Genomic DNA, 7,960 nt, shown 5'->3' on the forward strand with positions numbered 1-7,960 from the left:
TATACAATAGAGTTCCAAAATTTTCTTCTCTTGTTCTAGTCTAGTAGATGACCTTATACATCAATGCATGCACACAGCCCATTTTGGAGCAAACATGGATCCATGGTTCTACTGGTGAGACAATTGTAGTTGATTACAGAGCATTTGAAATGCAGATGCCTAAGCACTGACACCAAGCCTCTGGAATCAAATCCAAGGGTTGGAACCCCACTTCATTTAATGTATGAATCTAGAGCTTATGGAACACCAGGTCCTGAGGCAACAGTGTATGCCCCCATTCTGGTACCCTTTTGAGTAACTGCAGGAACTTTGGCAGCACTGGGGTTTGTCATACCTCAGAGCCTAGAGAATGACCTGTTTTACCCTAGGATCATCTCTGTGACAGCTGGAGAAAATGAGTCCTGAGTTTTCAAAAATACTTCCAGCAAGATAGTAGCAAAGCTGGTCCAAAGGTGATGACAAACAGGACTGCTGCTTTCATTTAGAGCTCTTACTCTTAAACCAGGCTAATTAATGCGTGAAGTCACTACAGCTTTCCGTCAAAGTGAACTTTACTTGAACCTGTTTCAAAGGAAAATACAAGGGGCTGACATGGATGCATAAAATTTTGATAATTTGGACATTAAAAAGAGCCAGATGTCCTTTTATTAAATATATACTCCTATTCTGAGCACAATCAGTATTAAAGGAGGTGAGTAGGGATGGGAACATTCGAAACAGAAGCAATAACACAGTGTAGTTGTTGCTGGAACATTTTTAGTTCTTGGATATGATTACAGGTGTATCTTTGATGCTGGAAATTGAAAATATTTTATACAAAGTTGTTAAATATCTATGTCTAAGAAAAAAAACAAGTTGTGTTACAGTTCATGATATGTACCTTTTGTCAGAGACTAGCCAGATGTTTACCAAAGGCATTTATTTTTCTTTCTGGATAAGCAGTTAGGCTACAAATCCCATTCTCCCTTGCAATCAGGTCTGGTCATGTGACTGAATTATAGCCAATGGAATATCAGTGGAAGAGTGGGTGCTACTTTAACTTTTTTTTTAAAATTAATTAATTAATTATTTTTGGCTGTGTTGGGTCTTCGTTTCTGCGCGAGGGCTTTCTCTAGTTGCGGCGAGCGGGGGCCACTCTTCATCGCGGTGCGCGGGCCTCTCACTGTTGCGGCCTCTCTTGTTGAGGAGCACAGGCTCCAGACGCGCAGGCTCAGTAGGTGTGGCTCACGGGCCTAGTTGCTCCGCGGAATGTGGGATCCTCCCAGACCAGGGCTCGAACCCGTGTCCCCTGCATTGGCAGGCAGATTCTCAACCACTGTGCCACCAGGGAAGCCCCGGTGCTACTTTAAGGCTTGGGCTATAGAATCTTTCTGTGCATGATTATTTCTTCCTCTGTCTGCTAGCCAGCTTCTGAGAACCTGGCAAAGACCCTGGAGATGGCCTAGTTGTAAGATGGAAGGAGCTGGGTCCCTGAATCACTGATTAGAAGATTCCGCAGTAAACACATCATTGGACTGTGATGGACTCTGTATGGATGTCCAGTGGATTGTGCTAAGCCACTGAGAGCTGTCTGGTTACGCAGCAAGACATTCTGCTGGCTGACACACCGTGTACCAGTCCCTGTCTCTTCTGCAAGCTCATGCCACATCAGTGCCATGTACAAAAAAGAAATGGTCAAGTGTATTTAAAGAGATGGAAGATACTATCCTTGAGTGGTAACTTGAAAAATCATAAGGTGAAGAGCAGTGTTATATACAGGAGGACAATTCTTCTAAAAAGGAATTTGGAGTTTTGGGTAAGACAACTTTGAATTTATAAAATTGATTTTTTTATGTAGAATAATATGAAACACAATAAAACCCCTTCCTTCTCCTTCCAGACGTACCATCTCCTTCTTGGTTTGTTATGGTGTACAAAGGCCCCTTTAGCTTAAGAGGTTATCTTCAGAAATCTGGTACTAAAACACATATTTTAACTAAAAGGGAACAAAGTTATGGGGACCACCTTTTTTCTAAAATACTGCGCATGTGTTCATTTATCCTAGGAGCTTGTCACTTTGGAAATCAGAGAGTATAATATCTAAATATACAGAAATCCTTCAGCGGGATTTCTCTTTATTAATATCCAAATAAAAAGCTTGAGCTTCCAGTCTACATTTTGTGAGAAGTCTCCACGCTCTCTCAAATTATGGAATTTCACAGGGGATTATATTATTGGGTTTATTCCTTAGTCCATATTTCTGATAATGCGGAGTTATTAATCATGTCAATTGTTGCCTCATTTCCTTGGCTGTCTTCTTTTCTTCACACCACTCTGGGTACCATTCTTCCTTCCACTCTTCTTTAATTCCTCAAAATAATAATGTAAAACTTTTGAGTGCATCTGATTGTGAAGACAATGATACTTTGCCCTGCTGACATCACGGATAAGTGGAAACTTCTTTCAATAAATAGAACAATCACTACATCCTGAGATAAGTCCAAACAGCAAAACAAAACCAACAGCAACAGCAGCAACAACAAAATAGGTTTCTGGGGCTTCCCTGGTGGCGCAGTGGTTGAGAATCTGCCTGCCAATGCAGGGGACACGGGTTCGAGCCCTGGTCTGGGAAGATTCCACATGCCGCAGAGCAGCTGGGCCCGTGAGCCACAATTACTGAGCCTGCGCATCTGGAGCCTGTGCTCCGCAACAAGAGAGGCCGCGATAGTGAGAGGCCCGCGCACCGCGATGAAGAGTGGCCCCCACTTGCCACAACTAGAGAAAGCCCTTGCACAGAAACAAAGACCCAACACAGCCATAAATAAATAAATAAACAAATACTTAAAAAAAAATAGGTTTCTGATTGAATTCTAGTCTTCCAAAGAAATGAAAACTCTAGCATTCGCCTTAAGTTGCTGACTTCCTAACACAAAGAGCTTTATTCCTGAATTTTGCAATGTAGTACCTGATGATATGAAGACATTTGTGGGTCTGATATTCATGTAAGAAAATTGTTTTACATTATGAATAGATGAAGTCTAAACTCGGTAATATGATTAAACTTTTATCATAAAGTACCTTTCATTTTTTTATTTTTTATTTTTAACATCTTTATTAGAGTATAATTGCTTTACAATGGCATGTCAGTTTCTGCTTTATAACAAAGTGAATCAGTTATACATATACATATATCCCCATATCTCTTCCCTCTTGCATCTCCCTCCCTCCCACCCTCCCTATCCCACCCCTCTGGGTGGTCACAAAGCACCGAGCTGATCTCCCTGTGCTATGCGGCTGCTTCCCACTAGCTATCTATTTTATGTTTGGTAGTGTATATGGGACCTAATGAAACTTAAAAGCTTTTGCACAGAAAAGGAAACCATAAACAAGATGAAAAGACAACCCTCAGAATGGGAGAAAATATTTGCAAATGAAGCAACTGACAAAGGATTAATCTCCAAAACATACAAGCAACTCATGCAGCTCAATATCAAAAAAAAAACACAACCCAATCAAAAAATGGGCAGAAGACCTAAACAGACATTTCTCCAAAGAAGATACACAGATTGCCAACAAACACATGAAAGAATGCTCAACATCATTAATCATTAGAGAAATGCAAGTCAAAACTATAATGAGATACCTGTTTTATTTTTATTTGATTAGCCAGTCTTCTAAAGTCTAGATCCCTTGTAATCCTTTGCAAATAACTTTTTTTTTTCTTTTTCAAATCCTTCCTCTCTAAAGGGAACCCTCCTACACTGTTGGTGGGAATGTAAGTTGGTGCAGCCACTATGAAAAACAGAATGGAGGTTCCTCAAAAAACTAAAAATATAGCTGCCATATGATGCAGCAATCTCACTCCTGGGCATACACCTGGACAAAAATATAATTCAAAAAGACACATGCACCCCTAGTTCATAGCAGCCAAGGCATGGAAGCCAAGACACGGAAGCAACCTAATGTCCATCGACAGATGAATGGATAAAGAAGATGTGGTACATATATACAATGGAATACTATCAGCCATAAAAAAGAATGAAATAATGCCATTTGCAGCAATGTGGATAGACCTAGAGATTATCAAACTAAGCGAAGTAAGTCAGAAAGAGAAAGACAAATGCCATATGATATCACTTATATGTGGAATCTAAAATATGACACAAATGAACTTTTATGAAACAGAAACAGACTCACAGACATAGAGAACAGACTTGTGGTTGCCAAGGGAGGGGTGGCAGGAGAGAGATGGGGTTGGGAATTTGGGGTTAACAGTTGCAAACTATTATATTTAGAATGAGTGTGGTCCTACTGTATAGCATAGGGAACTATATTCAATATTCTGTGATAAACCATAATGGAAAAGAATATAAAAAATGCATATATATGTATAACTGAATCATTTTGCTATACAGCAGAAATTAACACAACATTGTAAATCAACTATATTTTAATTAAAAAATTTAAATCTGGGAAAAAACCCCAACAAATACTTCATCTCTGAGTATGAGAAAACAGAGAAATCTTTCCACAAATTTAAGGGATTTATATGTTTAGAGAAATGAAGGAACATATTTTTCTTCTCCTATTTGACCAGGAACGTATGTTTTCTAAAAGCATGTGGTGACTGACCCTACAAACATAATTTCACAGGTATTTGGGAAACCATTTCAAGTGAATAAATTCATGCTAGTTGAAGGCAGAAAATAGTTTTATTTCTTAAAAATCAGAGCTGAATCCAGCACACTGTCACCGAATATAGTAGCAGTAATTTTAATACAAGAATATTATTACATACAATAAAATAAAATAAAACATAATTCAGAAATTCTTGTTTTGTGTTTCTCAGTATAATGTGGCCCAAATCCTTACCAATATGGGCCTCTTTTCTCATGTTCTTTTTTTTTTTTAATAGATCTTTATTGGAGTATAATTGCTTTACAATGTTGTGTTAGTTTCTGTTGAACAACAAAGTGAATCAGCTATAAGTATACATATATCCCCATATCCCCTCCCTCTTGGGCCTCCGTCCCATCGTCCCTATCCCACCCCTCTAGGTGGTCACAATGCACCGAGCTGATCTCCCTGTGCTATGCAGCAGCTTCCCACTAGCCATACATTTTACATTTGGTAGTGTATATATGTCAGTGCCTAAAGATGTGTTTACTGTAGAAATAGGCCATATGGTTCTCTAGTAATGAAGAAGCTGGACACTGGTCTGTCATCTCAAGCTCACAAATATGAAGACAATTCCTGGCTGCTTATTTTTTGCTGTAGCCCTGGTTGGGCCCCCCCAATTATAGGTGAGCACACATAGAATTTTCCAAATGAAGACAAGTGCGCACTGCTGGACTGTTGGGTCCTGCTGTCTGTTGTGCATTTGTTATCCGTTATTTTGGAGTCTCCATTCCAGACTCAATTTTCATTTGCAAGGATTACTACATTAAAAGCAGTAGCTCTATTAAGTCAAATATGCAATAACAGAGCTACCTGCTTTCACAGGGAAGGAACTATAGGAAGAGGGCCTATACCTCCAAAAAACAAACCATAAGATCCTTATTTTATCTCAGAGTGATAGGAAAAAATAGTGAAAACAAGAGGGAAACTACTGGCAACTGAACCCACTTCCCATTTGAACAACTTAGATCCTTACAGACATCGAGTTCTGGCTCCATTGGACCTATCTGAATCTGTACCTAGGGAAGGGACTCAGGATTTGGAAAAAGTTCTCCCAGTGGGATCAGTGTTTGACCAAGTTCTATTAAGATTATTTCAATGTTTACTCTATGCTTATTCAGTTACGAATAGATTCTAGTATTTAAATTAGAAGTAGGATGATGTTCATTGTATTATGTTTTTCTTCTCTATTGCAGATGACTTTTTGAAAGCGGGCCTGGAAAGTTGAAGTAGAAATGTGTCTTTGAATTTGTCTCTAATGACATGGAAATGGATTCCAAGCTATTGGAAATTTTGGTTCCTTCTAGAAGAGAAGCAGGGCTGCCCAAAACAACAACAAAAAATGGGGAATTGCTATATAGAAAGTGGGATAAATAAACTGGTACAAGGTTCCTTATGGGATGATTTTTTTAGCTAAATTTGTCTTCACCCTTGACCCTCTTCCTTCCCACTCAAAGAGGGAATCAACCTCATGTCTTCTTTTCCTGGCCTCATTCCAATGATGCCAAAAAAGTTGCTCAATTTAATAAACTTAGGGAAATATGTTGGTAAAACCATCTTGAAATCATAAACGTAGATATTCAGTTGATTGAACTATTTATTTTTCAATTTTCAACTGAATTTCACAACTTTTTTCCCCTCACTTCAATAGAGTATTACTGACAAGCAAATTGATTTGATTTCAAGTGCAATCTGAAAACAACACAGAAGCCAGTAGGAGAAATAAGTCTCTGATCCCATCACCTTCCCTTTTTGCACCTAGCTTACTATTTTGCTTTGTTTTATCTTATATCTGCCCAAAGGTACAAAATGCCTTCCTAATGCTCCTGGTGAACCAAGCATGTTACTCCAGCTTGCCTACTTATGGGAGGGCTGAGACACTGTACTAGCCCAATGTCCCTCATTCTTTTATAGTCTACTCTTGATGTACATGCTTAGAAGGGAGTTGATGTACTTAGCACATTATTCACTTCAGGAGTGTTTAAACAAGAGATGTACTCATCTCATGACTAAATGAAGCTCTAATGGTGAAATGTTGGCATCTAGAAGTCCAGGGGGAGTCAATTTAGAGAGAAATTGTCTCATCAAGCCTTAAAATCCCAAATGTAGTTGGTTTTGTCTACCTCCTATAAAGTCACCACAGGACAATACCCAAATCAATTCTTAACGCAGAGTTTATTTATTTCCCCTCATCCAGAACTGAGTGCTTGGGTCATAAATTGTGCATAAACCCACAAGGCTTGGTAAAGTCTGAGTGCCCAGCAGAAATAAATGTTATTGGTGAACTGAAGGCCCACCACTTTCCATACTGAAATTGAGATTGGCAACAAAAATCAATGGTCTTGGAAATTTGGCCCCAAGAATAGTAAGAACTAGGAAAACATTTTGAGCTTGGGTATGTCATAGTGCATTAGCCTTGCTGTCTGCACATTTACATATGTACATTTACAAGAGTTTTTTTTTTTTTTTAGCATTCTTCTTTGATTTTAATAACTCTACGAAAATATTCTCTCACGATACAACCTGTTTACTCTTGTTGCCAAGCCAAAAACAAACTTATTCAGCTCTCCCATAGGTATAAATGAGGGGCAAAAGACTCCAAGTTAGTCAAAATATGTTTTGACTAAACATATTTTGAAGTGCATCAGGGCTATGCTCTTAAAGTTTGTAAAAAGCAATCCAGTCCAATTTTTCAATTGATTGTCACTTAAGATAGAAGTCATTTTAATTTTCAAGATCTTGAGTAATGCATTTTTCCACCAATGTGCTATTACAGAAAAAAATCAAAGTTACAGTTTAGCAATAGCTCTCTATTTTTAGTACTCTGATGAGAGGTCGTGTTGATAGAGAACTGGCATTTTCAAGGACTCCTGATGAATATAAGTTCTGAGACTTGAGGTTGGAAATCTATAAAAACAGAGACGTATTTCTAATTTCTAATCTACCACAAGGAGTAAAGAATGGTAAGAATGAATGGTGATACTGATGGTAAGGTTATTCACTTTCATTTTTGTGTGTGTACATAAAAGTTTATATTATTGTGTTAACTGAGATTAGGTTCAGGTGCATGTTATAGAAAATCCCAAATAACAGTGGCTTAAATAGGATGGAAATTTATTTTTCATTCAGGTAAAAGTTCTAAATGTGTCTAAGGCATTGCAGCGTATCAATGACTCAAGATTCTTACAGAATCCTGCTCCACTGTGTCTGACCACCATTCTCAAGATCACCTCATGACCCAAGATGGCTGTTGAAGATCTAGCCATTACATCTGCATTACAGCAATCAGGGAAGAAGGCAAATA

General features: G+C 38.4%; 1 long non-coding RNA gene across 1 annotated transcript; it reads left to right on the forward strand.

Moving 5' to 3' along the window:
* Positions 1 to 1,046: 1,046 nt before the first annotated feature.
* On the forward strand, positions 1,047 to 6,047 carry LOC309624465. The gene is made up of 2 exons (XR_014241949.1): positions 1,047 to 4,076; positions 5,853 to 6,047. It is a non-coding gene; the product is annotated as an uncharacterized lncRNA (long non-coding RNA).
* Positions 6,048 to 7,960: the final 1,913 nt, after the last annotated feature.

The sequence above is a fragment of the Balaenoptera borealis genome, assembly GCF_965194805.1.
Source record: "Balaenoptera borealis genome assembly, chromosome: 2".
Taxonomy (NCBI): Eukaryota; Metazoa; Chordata; class Mammalia; order Artiodactyla; family Balaenopteridae; genus Balaenoptera; species Balaenoptera borealis.